This window comes from Meriones unguiculatus, chromosome 20, assembly GCF_030254825.1.
Source record: "Meriones unguiculatus strain TT.TT164.6M chromosome 20, Bangor_MerUng_6.1, whole genome shotgun sequence".
NCBI lineage: Eukaryota > Metazoa > Chordata > Mammalia > Rodentia > Muridae > Meriones > Meriones unguiculatus.
Genome location: NC_083367.1, coordinates 45,255,067 through 45,268,483, shown reverse-complemented (window position 1 = coordinate 45,268,483; position 13,417 = coordinate 45,255,067). Strand labels below are relative to the sequence as shown.

At 46.3% G+C, this 13,417-nt stretch overlaps 1 pseudogene; it reads right to left on the bottom strand.

The window, feature by feature from the left end:
- Positions 1-5,783: 5,783 nt before the first annotated feature.
- On the bottom strand, positions 5,784-8,876 carry LOC132649509 (ubiquitin-ribosomal protein eS31 fusion protein-like; annotated as a pseudogene).
- Between the last annotated feature and the right edge of the window lie 4,541 nt (positions 8,877-13,417).

Genomic DNA, 13,417 nt, shown 5'->3' with positions numbered 1-13,417 from the left:
GAAGTCTTTGTTCTGAGAGCAGTGACCCTCTTTTCTTTAGACCAAACACATGCTGTCCCTTCTAATTTGTTCTCCATGATATGCCTCCCCCACCCCCCGCGAAGTTTGTTCTGAACCCATGCCCTGATAATTCCTGTCCTTCTGCCTCCATCAGGGAGCTGACTATGTGGTTAAGAAGTCATCATTTCAAATGGCTTAACCAGCCTCTAAAGGACAGAAGCCTCATCTTTTTTAGTCTTACATCTCCAGAACCTGTGACCATACAGGGTAGCAGGTGTTTACAAGAGGAAGGGATGAGTGTGAAAGGATGGGAATGACCTTGGAGTTCCATGACTGCCAGACCGGCCCCTGGGGACTAACTGTATCCCCACCAAGATTTCTACGCTGAAATTAAGGGTCATTGTGGTGATAGGAGGAGGTAGGCATGTAATGGATGTGATTACATCATGAGAGGTCTCCTTGCTAATGGAATTGAGACTCCCTTATCTAAATAGGTAAAGGGGAGGCCTCATGCGGTGTTCAGCTCTTTTTCTGCCCTCTGCCCTCTGTCAGGTGGATATACAGAATCTGTCCTCTTTAGATGGTGAGTGAATGAGGTGCCATCTTGAAGGCAGGAGGGCTGGGCTCACACCCAGTCAGTGCTCCGAACTTTAACACCCACCCTCCAGAACTCTGAAAAATAAACTTCTACTCAATACGAATTATCCAGTCAGCAGCATTTGCTAGAGTAACACAAGACTAGACAGCTGATGGTGTTCAGCAACTTCATCTGAGCAGTGGAGAGCCTTCCTGACCCTTCCTTCCACTCATCTTGGTGCCCGAGGACATGAGGTAAAGTGAGATAAAGGTAAAACCACAGCCAGAGCACAGCCATGAAGTCTGAGGACACGCTAGTCTAGCTCACTCATTTTACAGATGCTGATGCTGAGATCACAGATATTTCTTTTTTTTTTTTTTTAATCAAGATTTACCATCCTTCAGCTGAGCTTATTGACACATGCCTATAATTCTAGCACTCGAGAAGCTGAGACCAAGAGTTCAACACTAGCTTGGGGTCTTAGTCAGGTTTTCTATTGCTGTGGCAAAACACCATGACCAAAATGCAAGTTGGGGAGGAAAGGGTTTACTTGGCTTCCACATCACAGTTCATCATCAAAGGAAGTCAAGACAGGAACTCCAGCAGGGCAAGAACCTGGAGGCAGGAGCTGAGGCAGAGGCCATGGAGGGGAGCTGCTTACCGGCTTGTTCTCCATGGCTTGTTCAGCCTGCTTTCTTGTGGAACCCAGGAACCAACAGCCCAGGAATGGCCCCACCTACGGTGAGCTGGGCCCTCCCCCATTGATCACTAATTGAGGAAATACCTTACAACTGGACCTCATGGAGGCCTTTCCTCAACTTTCTGATGACGCTCAACTTGTGTCTTTAATCTTGCGTCTGAAATTGCACAAGCCAGGCCTCCATCTTCTGCACTACTCTCGACATTCTTGTCTTCCAGTCTCCTACAGAACATCCTACTCAGGTGTCAAAATTCAACGGCTTCTTTAGCCCAAAGTTCCAAAGTTTTTCCACCATCCTCTCCAAAGCATGTTTAGATCTGTCACAGCAAGGCCCCACTACACTGGTACCAGCTTTAGGAATATAATCTAACAGTTCAGCAAGGCAGAGGGAGCAGGGGGAAAGGGCCACGCCTGCCATGCTCAAGCTGGTCAGAGTCCTTTCAGCATCTCCTTTGTCTAAGCTCCTCCATTGTAGCTCCCAATTATTTTTATTTAAAAGTATATTTACGTCTTCATGTTTATTTTTCATCAAACAAAATTACTGTCTATAATGTTTGCCGTGGATTTTAAGATGACTCTTTGAAATTTTTAGAAGTAACATCTGTAAATAATAATCGTTTCCCCTTTTTAATATCTAACTTCTTTTGTCTAATTGAATTGAACACATACAGCCTGCTCTTTTATGCAGCATTAATTGTTAGTAGACACCTTTGCCTTGCTTCTGACTTCAGTGGAAACATTATTTCTCCATTCTGTCCAGTCCGGCTGTAGACTGAAATAAGCGCATGTGCCCTTATGAAAGTATTCATTTGTTGCTACTTGACCCCATCTTCACCAAGAATGAATACCGGCTCTTATCAAATGTTCTCTTGGTTCCCATGCAGAAGACGATAATTCTTTCCTTGTACTAGATTTCCTTCTTGTGGGAAATCCTTGCAGTCCTTCAGGAACCACTGACTGTTACTTCTGTGAGTCTGTCAATCTGCTGCTAACGTCTAGTTGCCGATTTTTTTTCTTTGAGGGATTTTTTTTCCAGCTGATATCCACAGCTGAGATTCGGTTTATGATTGCTAGTATAGCATTGCTGCATATAATTTTCAGTGTTATTTTATGTTCCTATATAAAATAGCATAGGTTCCTCTTCCCATGCTAGTTTAGTAGCGCGAAACTCATCTGTGTTTTAGTGTATTTGCTTCACCTACATGTATGCATGCTTGGTGCTTGCAGATGTCAGAAGAGGGCATTGGAGCCTCTGGGGTTACAGGCAGTTGGCAGATGTCACGTGAATGCTGGGAATCAAATCTGGGTCCTCTGGAAGAGCAAGCATTGAGTCTCCAGCTCTCCTCTTTTTTTTATTTTTTATTTTTTTCTACAAGAGTTTTTAGTTAGGTGTAAATAGTTTTTAATTGCCTCAGACAAAGATAAGTTTATTCTTTCAAAAAAAGTTTTGTAATAAATGCACATTACCCTTATAATAACTAGGCATTAAAATATCAAAAGTGAGCAGGTAATCATAGAAATGCATAAACACCTCTATGCTGAATTCTCATCAAACATTATTTATAAAAAAACAAGTAACTGGGGGCTGAGTATAAAAAAGGAACTAGTTAAATAAGTAACGGGTTTTTTCCCTCTATAGGAAAGCACAGTGCAGCATTGAAATGACGTGTTGGTATGAAGATATATACACGCCTCAAATTTCCGAAATGTTTAGTAATAGGAGATTTTTACCTTGTAGTAATACATAATTTACAAATAGGAGCCATCGTGTACTTGTGTGTCAACATGAAAGGACATTCCCAACATGTTGCAACATGTGATTCAGAAAACAAACAAACAAACAAAAAAACACAACCCCAGTTTTGTAATAGGAGCTTCCTTGCGGGTAGGTTGAAGGTCATTTTGGGGGAGCCAACTTAACTTTGGGTGACACGGTTTGTTTTTTTCTCACGCTTATTTCCAAGTTTTCTAGAGTGATTAAGGACTACTTACTGCTTAAAAGGATGGGTGTGCTACACAAGGTCAGAGGCAGGTACTCCAGGTTCTCGGCCTCCGCCTAGTCCACAACTGAAGAGGAGCTCACAGGGATCTGCAAAGCAGCAAGCGACTTCATTCAAAGAGAGGCGACAAGGCTGGCAGCAGCTGCAGGAGTTCAGGCTCGCGGGCCTCAGGGCACAGCCTGGGGCCTCTGCTCCAGGACTCCCCCACGAGAGGGATGCACTCCCTCTTGGGACCCCTCCTCCCTCCAGTTGCTCTCATCCGGGCATTTTATCTAGGCAACAGAAAAGGCAGCGGCTACAACTTTAAATATACAAGGCAGTGCCCGGGAAGGAATGCGGCAAGATTCTACATGAGTAGGACTTTTGCCCCTGCCGAGCGGCGAGGTCATTTTTAACTCAAAGTCCTAATCCACACAAAATGGATGTGATACTTGCAATGAGAGGATTTTTAGATTGATTTTTATGTATTGTGTGTGTGCACACTCGCACGCGGGCACAAGCGTGCATGTGAACACAAGGTTCTCGAAGTCCGGAAGAGGGCGTTGGAATCCTCTGGAGCTGGAGGGATAGGCAGTTTGTGAGCATCCTGATGTGGGTGCTGGGGACCAAACTGTGGTCCCGTGCAGCAGCAGTGCTGAGCCATCTCTCGTCCCCGCCACCCCCCCCCCCCCCCCGCCCGTTTTTTGTTTTGGTTTGCTTACCTAGTTTTTATTCGGTTCACTATTTGTGTGTGTGTGTGTGAGGCGGGTGGGAGAGAGAGAGAGAGAGAGAGAGAGAGAGAGAGAGAGAGAGAGAGAGAGAGAGAGAGAGAGAGAGAAGGCGCTCTGTAACATGAGGCCTGCGTTCTGTGAAGGTCAGAGGACACCTTTCAGGAGCTGGTGCTTTTCTCCCACAGCGGGCTCCTAAAAATCTGTCAGGATCTCGGGCTTTTGAGGAGATCACTTTTGCCCGCCGAGCCCTCTCACTGGCCCTGAGTGTTTTGAAACTAGACAGTCCCGAGATCATGAGCTTATTCAAGCTTTCAAGATTCAAAATGTCTGTGTGATCGCATGGTGATTTCCTCCAGGAGGCAAAGGAAGCCCAGGAGGTGATGTGGGGAAATGAACTAGGTGAGAACAGGACTGCACAGACACTCTGTCTTTTGCTATTTATACTCTGGAATTTAGTAACTCATCTTTAATGGAAAGTGATTAAGCATCTCTTCCCCCGGGGGGGGGGGGGAATACCTCTAACTAATGGTTGCCTGTATTGTTCTGTTTCCAGTAAGAGAACGAAATAATCAACTCTGAAGGGTTTTTTTTTTTTTTTTGGTAGGAAAAGTTCAATTGACTGAAAAAAAAATGCACTTTCTAAAAATCTCTTAAGGGCCTATAAAAGACAGGAATGGGGACCACAACTGCAACAGCATTAGGTAAGGAAGCCTTGAAGCATAACTGGGCCATGGGGAAGCGACTGCTCTCGGAAATTCCGTGGCTTCCTGAATTATGAAACACTCAGCCATCTGCAAAGTGTGTGAGCTCAGTGCGGCTGTTTAGAGTCCTGAATGAAAGGGTCAGAACAAGAGTCGGGACCACAGCTTGGAACAGGATCCTGTGAGACTCCCTTTGCACGGGGCCAGCTGAAGGGCAGGGGCCCCGAGCACACCGTGTTTTAATATGTCTTCTAGAGTTCTGGTTTATTTAAAGGTTGCTGGCAACCTCTAAAGAGGAAAGGGACGGGGCGGTCTGAACAGGTTATGGAAACATTTCATGTATATGAGAGGGATTTCCCTCCCAGTCACTGCTCAGAATCATCGCTCAGTCTTGTGGTGGAATCAGGCCCCCAAGCGTGTGTGTGCAGAGGGTCCTGTCATCCAGGACCCCTTGCGCCCAATAAGGAGCTTGACTATGTAGCAGCCAGCTCTGCAACACTTCAGTACAAAGGGTAGATGAACCCAAGAAGGAACACCTGCATCTATTCCAGGTTGTAAAATGATGTCTTCCAAGCCCCTGCAACTTGCTTCTTCAGTTTTCCCAACCTTCCTTCCCTCCTCTCTTCCCATCTAATACCTAAGAATAACCCCCTCCCATTGGATAGAGGCAGATGTATAGCTCTCTAGGTCCTGCTGTCGATGAGGAGGTGAACCCCACTCGTATGTGTGGGTATTTTTGCCTACAAATATTCCTTGCACCACACAAGTGCCTGGTGCCCTAGGAATCCAGAGTGCATCGGAGAACAGGTGGTTATGAGCCGCCATGTGTGTGTGCCAAGAATCAAGCCTGGGTCCTCTGGAAGAACAGCAGTGTTCTTAATCACTGAGCCATCTTTCCAGCCCCTGACCTTTCCTTATTATTACACCAAGAACACAGATATAACCCTAGGGAACTCCTGCATGTGCTGCTTTCAGGCTCTATGGTTTGTTTTCCTGGTGCTGAAGGCCCTCTCGGCGTTCCAATATCCAGGTCTGCAATACCTGCCCGAGGTCCCAACCATCTGGTTGGTTGGTTGGTTGACTGATTAGGTTTTTGTTTTTTTTTTTAAACTGGGTTTCTCTGTGTAGCCCTGGCTGTCCTGTAACTCACTTTGTAGACCAGGCTGGCTTCAAACTCAGAGATCTACCTGCTTCTGCAATGCCACTACCATTTGGCTTTAGGTCCCATCTTACCATTTGCTTCAGGACATCAGCCGTCATCTCCTCAGCTTCCTCTGCGCGCCCTGAAGCCAAGCCCCACTCTCCTTAGGATCTGTCAGTGGCATGCCAGGGGCTTCTGCTGACTTCACCTAGTGTCCTTCATTTAGTCTCCATCCCTCCAACCTGACAGTGTCCCCAATGGGGTTGAAGTTGTCCTCCATTTCCGGCCTTCCATTATGTTGAGCCCAGCTCAGCCAGGCACTGTATCACCAGTGAACTTCCCTACCATTTCCCGCAAGCTGGCTGTCTCCCTCCTATCTATCAGCGGCTTACATGAGCTAGATCACCCCTCCTGCCTGAGAACCAGTGATCACATCCCCTAGGTTCCTCTTGTCCCATGAGCTCCTCCTCAGGGTCCTTTTTCTCCTGCCACTCTGTTTTTGTGCTGTGACAGACCTTGGAACAGACTTCTGTAGTCTTAGATTTTTTTCACCTAACCTACTTTATTTAGGGTTCTTTTTTTTTTTCAGTTCCTTCTTTTTATTAACTCACACACAACTACTTGTCCTCCGGTTTGTTGAAGCAGTAAGTCAGACAACACTTGCCACAGTAATGTCTGTCAAGGCGGCCAGCCATGGAAACTCCAGCACCACATCCATCAGAAGGACACTCTCGACGGAGCAGACTGATTTTGCCATTTTCATCCACCTTGCAGTATTTCGGAACAGCCAACCTAACCTTCTTCCTCTTCTGCTTATTCTTCTTGGGAGTGGTGTAAGACTTCTTCCTTTTCTTAGCACCAAGACAAAGTTCAACACAAGATGGAGGGTGGAGTCCTTCTGAAAGTTGTAGTCAGACAAAGTACGGCCATCTTCCAGCTGCTTCCCAGGGAAGGTCAGTCTGCTGAGCAGGAGGAATTCCTTCCTTATCCTGGATCTTGGCCTTTCCATTTTCTATAGTGTCGAAGTGTTCAACCTCGAGCATAATGATCTTCCCAAAAATCTGCATTTTGGTGGAGGCTCCACCACAGATGGAGGATCAGAAAAGCTATTTAGGGCTCTTAAATACTTCTATCTCCCTTCCACCCACCGACCAGAGGTGGGGGAGAAAGAAGGGTATCAGGTAAAGGGGGTTGCAAACCTTTTTAGAAGTAGTTTCTTGGGATGAGTCCACTCTTTGTTGTCCAGATACCAGCAGTCCAGTCCAAAGGCCAACAGAAGGTCAGGACAAGTCAGCAAAAGCCACAGGACTCAATTTGATTGCCCTGAGAAGTTCCTTGGAATGTTTCCCTCTGTGAAGCCAAGTGTTGAAGCATGAAGATCGGCGCAGTGATATCAGTCCAAAAAGCGATGTTTTACTGTCTGAGGGCTTCTATGTCTCTCCTCTCCTCAGAGTCAGCCACAGATGGTCTCAGCTGGCCAAAGCCATATCCCTCGCATGAAACAGCTCACAGCAAAATGTCACGTGCCCTCTAGACAGCTTCTAGCAAAACATCGCATGACTCAGCTGAGTCTTCTAAGAAACCAGAATTTTCCACTTCATATCCCTCTTTTCATATCCCTCTTTTTGTTAAAAAAAAGTCTTTCCTTTAACAATAACAATCTATACACGATAATATGTGAACCATAAGACTAGAACTTTACATCACATTTAAATGAGCTGCTTATGTACAGTGTATCACCTAGTCAAACAAAATAACCTTCAGTTTCCATTACTATACAATAGTTACACAAAACAACCTTAAATCTCTATCAACGTACAATGCAAAATAAATTAAATTTACACAAAATAACCTTAAATTTCTATCAACACACAATACAAAATAAGAAATTTCTATCAATATGCAATAATTATACAAATAACTTTAAATTTCTGAAGGCAGGAGGTCACTGATGGCTTTCAGCTGGGGACAATGAGGCAGAAGAACGATTGTTACTTTGTGCTAAATCTGCTCCTGGAACTAGTACAGAACTGGGGGTTCTGTACTGTTATGCACTACTGGTTTCAGGAATTATTGTAAAGCTACAGTAATTAAACAGCATGCATTGCCATAAAGAGAAACAAGTAAATTGGTAAACAGAAAATCCAGAGAGAGTCGGAGGTGGGAGGGGGGGGCGGATTTGGTCCCAGTGTAAATCCGTGGGTGCCAGGCTGAGTGTAATGATATGCATCTTTAACTCCCCAGCTTGGGAAGCAAAGGACGGTGGATCTCTGCGAGTTCAATCACCACCCTCGCCTCCCACCCTCACAACGTCTGTAAGGATCAACTTGAAAGCAGCCAAAGACTAATACACAAGAGTCAAGCGTATAAATTTTTAATTTTTAAAATGTGTAATTATTGGGACACACGTTTGTGTGTGTGCATGCATGTGTGTGCGTGTGTATATGTGTGTGTCTGTATGTATGTGTGTCTGATAGGAGGATGTGGACACGTGTGAAGTCAAACCAAAGCTCCGTGGAGCCAGTTACTTCCTTCCACCTCTGTGAGGGTCCTGGGTTTCGAACTCAAGTCACCAGGTTGACGTTCAAGTGCCTTTACCCATTGTGCCATCTTGCAGGGCCCAAATTTAGAAATTTTAAAGGTAATTGTTCTAATTTCGATCATTAAGTATAACAATTATTAACATAAACGTTAACAATCGCTTGTTAATGATAAACATTCACTATAACAACGTAATAATTAGCACCCTGGCGTGAAACATCTCACCTTTATTATCTCACAGTCCCCACTGGGCCGGTCCTCTGCTTGGAGAGTCAGTGGCCGCTTGGCAGGCCTGGGTCCCCTGCAAGTCTCGACTGGTCACAGCCGTCGGCAAGCCGGATCTTGCTGTTACTGACCAGGACTTCCCTCTTGCCGCCTTAAAGCCAGACTCTCCAGCTAGCTGGGCACGGCTGCCTTCTGTAACGCAGTCACGTGACGGCCCATCATTGACCACGATGTGCACCCATCATCAGCGTTGCCATATCCTGCCTAGGAGCAAGCCACAGATCTTGCCCACGGTCAAAGCCACAAGAGCAGTGACGTGAGAAGGGAGAAAAGCATGCTTACCCTACCCTGTCTGCGGCTTTAGCCAACCGGAGATGTGCGGGGCAGGAAACCCTTCCTCTGCCTGAGCCCGCCTTCTTGTCACCTTTCCGGGAGGATGCTGTTCGGTACCTGCTCGGATACCGTTTACGCTGTATTCTGTGTTACAAACCTTGAGACCAGCCGTAGCACATAGAAGAAGACGGAGAGCTTGACTGCCCGTGGAGGTCCTGGAGCCGAATCCCCAGGGATCTCTGGATAGAGAAGATGAGCCCGGGGCCCTGCAGATCATGTTTGTATCAAAGCATCTCCGTGGATGCCCTTTGGGTGCCCTGTCCGCTAGGCTCTTTCCTGCGTGTGGTTTGAGTGCCCCGAGCTTACCCAAGCTCCTGTCACTACGCGCCCCAGGACAATCAGCGGCAGTGTCTCACACACAGTCAGGCTGTGCCCCAGGAAGTGCACGCCTTGATGGAATGGGGCGTTTCATTCCAGCCCCGGCTCTTACCTGCTGGTGAGGTGAACAGGAGCCCTTACCGAATATTTCCCACTCCACGCTCGTATAACCTCGTGGCCTCAAGAGTAACACTATCTAGTGTGAGGGAGCTGCCAGATTCACGAAATGATTAAAAAAAAAAATACCGTTATTTGTAGGTGATGGTAACTAGCAGCAGCGTGCTTTAAATGGGTATGCTCAACGTGAAGCAGAAATGAGGAGGTTTTCTGTGACAGCACTCTGTTTGCACGGGTTAAGACACCAGGCTCCCTCTTGGCCGCTGTTTGATTCCCGCAGGAGGATAGCTCCAGCCACGCGCCCACGCTCTGACAGTGGCCTCTCTACCAACCACCTTCCCCAGGCCACCTCTCCCCTGACTGTGGATTCTAACGCGAAGTCTGCTTATTACTAAATAAAACGCACCAGTGTCTTCTACATGTAGGAACAGTTACGGCCACCAGGGGGCAGAATGTGGCTGCGTATACTGTATTTTCAGAAAGGGGAAAGAAGTTAGTGTTACATCGAAAGAAACGCTGTGTTCCAGCCATTGTTTTCATTTGACTTTTGTTTCCTACGTACGTGAATTAGTTGTATTCTTTTAGGGCAAGAGAGACGGAAATCTCCAAATGGCCTGGGAAAATTTTGTTCTCAGCCGATAGTTGGTTAAATCAGCAGCTTAAGTCTCTGTTTAAGATGCTATGATTCATCCGCTTTTCTGGGAGCGGTTTCCTATAGGTCCTAAAGAGGCCTTATGGCTCTAAATTGCTCTGCATTCCCAGTTCTTGTTCTGCTTCCTGCAGGCCATCAAGTTCGCGGGTTTTATTACAGCCTTGCAAATTAGCAGAAAAAAATTTACTAGCCTGCAAACATTTTCTCAGTTTCATCATACTCCTGGGGGCAGATAGGTAATTGAAGCTAGCGTGCTATTATTCATAGCTCACTCCTCTGCAAAGCTGATTATTCTTGTGCAACCAGCTTCTGGCTTATGTTCCTCTCCTCAGGACGCAGGAGGCTGCGTGGATACTGGAGGTGGGAATATGTATGTCCGAATGAACCTGTTGCTCAACAGCGTGACCTATGGAGAGAGCAGTGTGTACACAGTCTGAAATGTTTGTGTCTCCCAAAATCCATGTATTTGGGGAACTCGGCTGGTAAAGTACGAGGACCCGATTTCAATCCCCAGAACCCACATAGAAATAGATATGGCGGTACAGAGTTGTGGTCCCCCCCCCCACTGTGGAGGTTGAAACAGGCAGATTCCTGGGGTTCACCAGCCAGCCAGCCAAACCTACTTCATAAGTTCCAAGCCAGTGAGAGAGAGAGAGATCCTGCCTCAAAAAAATAAGGCGGACAGCTCTGGTGCAGAGAGAGAGAGAGAGAGAGAGTAAGTGTGCTGTATTTTCTCCTGTTATCCTGGGCCTGCAGAAACTTCCTGTAAAGCGGCTCCTGTGGACAAGCTGGGTTGAGTTGTCCCAAAAGATGGGGAGCAGAGCTTGTTCCCCAGAGCCGTCTGAGTTAAAGCCCCAAAGCTGAGTGAACATGGCGGCACACCCTTGTCTTTCCAGCTCTCAGGACACTAAGGCAGGAGGATTGCCACAGGTTGCAGATCAGCTACTGAGTGAGAACCTGAAAAAAAAAAAAAGAAGAAGGGCCTTTATCTCCTTCTAGACAAAGAGAGGAGTCAAAGGCCAGCCCTCCTGGCTGCACAGACTAAAGACTTAAAAGGCCCAAAGAGAGGGGAGAGGGGATCATTCTGAGTGGAGAAGAAAACAGCTATTGTCTAGCAGTTAAATAAATAAATAAATAAATAAATAAATATCCTGAATAAACAGTCGACAGCTGTTTTCAGCCTTTGTCTTTAGACACAAACTGATGGGCTTGGGGGAGGCACACTCTTCTAAATGTGGTTTTTGTTCAGCGCTGAGATTTTTCTACAACTAATTTCTAACCCAGAATTAGGGCTTGGTTCAAAGTTTTATTTTGAAGATTATAGACAACAGCAGAGTTCTGTCAACTACAAAGGTGCAGAACAGAGGCCATAGCCGGCAATGGGGAGGTACATGTCTCCAGCAAGCCTGTGTTTAAAGGACAGAAAGGGTCCCCCCGTCAGGAAGTCAGGACCCTCGCCTGCAGAAGTAGGTGAACAACTCTTGAAGATCATGTTTGGCCTCAGCCCCTTAGCACTGTCTGTGGGAAAAGCTGTCCAATAGGGCCTGGGCTCTAATGAACACTCCTTCTCCAGTAAACAAGGAAATTATAGAGGTTTCCAAACAGGATACTCGTATAAAAAAATTACCAGCCAAATCCTATAATTATGAAGGCAGAGGGATAAACTAACAGTGAGACCAGAGGCCCTGTCTATAAACAGACTTGGGGAGGAGCCCTTAGCTCTGCCTTCCTTCTTCTGTTAATGCTCTTTATGGCCCCCAGATACCAGGCAGTCCATTACTTACTCTATAAGTAATCTCTCTTTCCCCGAATCGTATATAAATGTTGTCACACAGAGAGACTGAGAGCAGGCTTCAAAAGGTTCTCTATTTCCTATGTCATTGTTTTATTCTCAAATATTTGATGGAAGGACCGTGACGCTGGCTGATGTGTATCTTTCCACTATGTCTACATGAGCCCAAAATTATGGGTACACAGCGTCCGCTCCCTCCGTTATGCCAGAGCCAAGTCCCTGAGGGCTGCCCTGCCACGATGTGCGATACGCTCCGACACAGTGTGGCTTCAGTGCACAGCTGGACTCCCGGAGAGCAGAGGAGCTTCCCCAAGTCTACGAAACGAGCAGCGAGAAGTCTGCACGGGGGGGGGGGGGGGGGGGAGACAGAAGGCAGTCCACACCAAGCCCTGGGCCTCCCACAAGGTGCGGGAGCCGGCCTTTCCCTCCTTAAACCCCAAGCTTTGAGGAAGGCCGCTGGATCCTACACGCTGGACGAAACTTGTAGAACCTCCTGGATTCACAACGTCAGGTCTTCCTTGGCCCGTGCAAAATCACCTCAGAATCGATGAACACCAAATGGCAGAGAAAGGAGAGAGAGAGTTGAAAAGAATGTCATTAGCTGTATCTGAAAATTACCCACAATATGACATGGAGAGACAAGAAAAGAGGGTTTAAGACCTGGAGGGTGACAGGATACCCTCCTCAATACACTTACAACCTAGTCTTCAGGACAGACAAACAGAGAAAAGGTGAGATCTGGATGAGTAAAAAATAAAATGAGTTTCCAGAACTGACCAAGGCTGCAACCCCACACAGACCAGAAACAGCCACCGACCTACGCTGCACTGTGAACCTGTATAAGTCAGCACCCAGACTCATTATTATAAGACTGAAAAAGCTCCAAGCTCAAAAGGAAGATTTTAAGGGAAAGAAGAAGAAGAAGAAGAAGAAGAAGAAGAAGAAGAAGGGAAGAAGAAGAAAAGCTACATCTCTAGACTGTTGACATGCACTGCTACAGAACCCAGAACCCAGATTGCTGTGCAGGGAGATCCGCAAAGTGAAAAGAGCACACAGGCGCTGCGTACAATGTCCGACTCCTTTCAAGAATGAGTGGGAGACAGAGAAAATTTTGAGCTAAGCATTATGTATTGACAAGAAACTGAGCAATCTAAGGTAGTGTGTGGCTTAAGCTCCCTTCTGAATACATTCCAGGAATCCTCTTATGTGAAAAACAAATTTAATAGGAGGTTAACATTTACCAAGTTGAGTGACAAAGACAGGCTTTCGTGTTCCCCGACTCTGGGAATTCAGGAAACAGCTGAGTGATTGGTGGTTTAAAATGTCAGAGAGCAGCAATCACAATGAGCTCCCCACTCTCAATTACTTCCAGCATTGTCTGGCTTGGAGGCTATTCTTGAGAACTGAAATGTTTTTCTAAGCCATATTGTGTAGTTTCCACGTGCTCAGGCTGACTAATGCATTAGTCACAGGTTACAACATGAGAGACGAGAGAAAATAGACTCCATCCTTAACAACCTTGCTTCCCCAATCCCACGTCCTCCATTCCA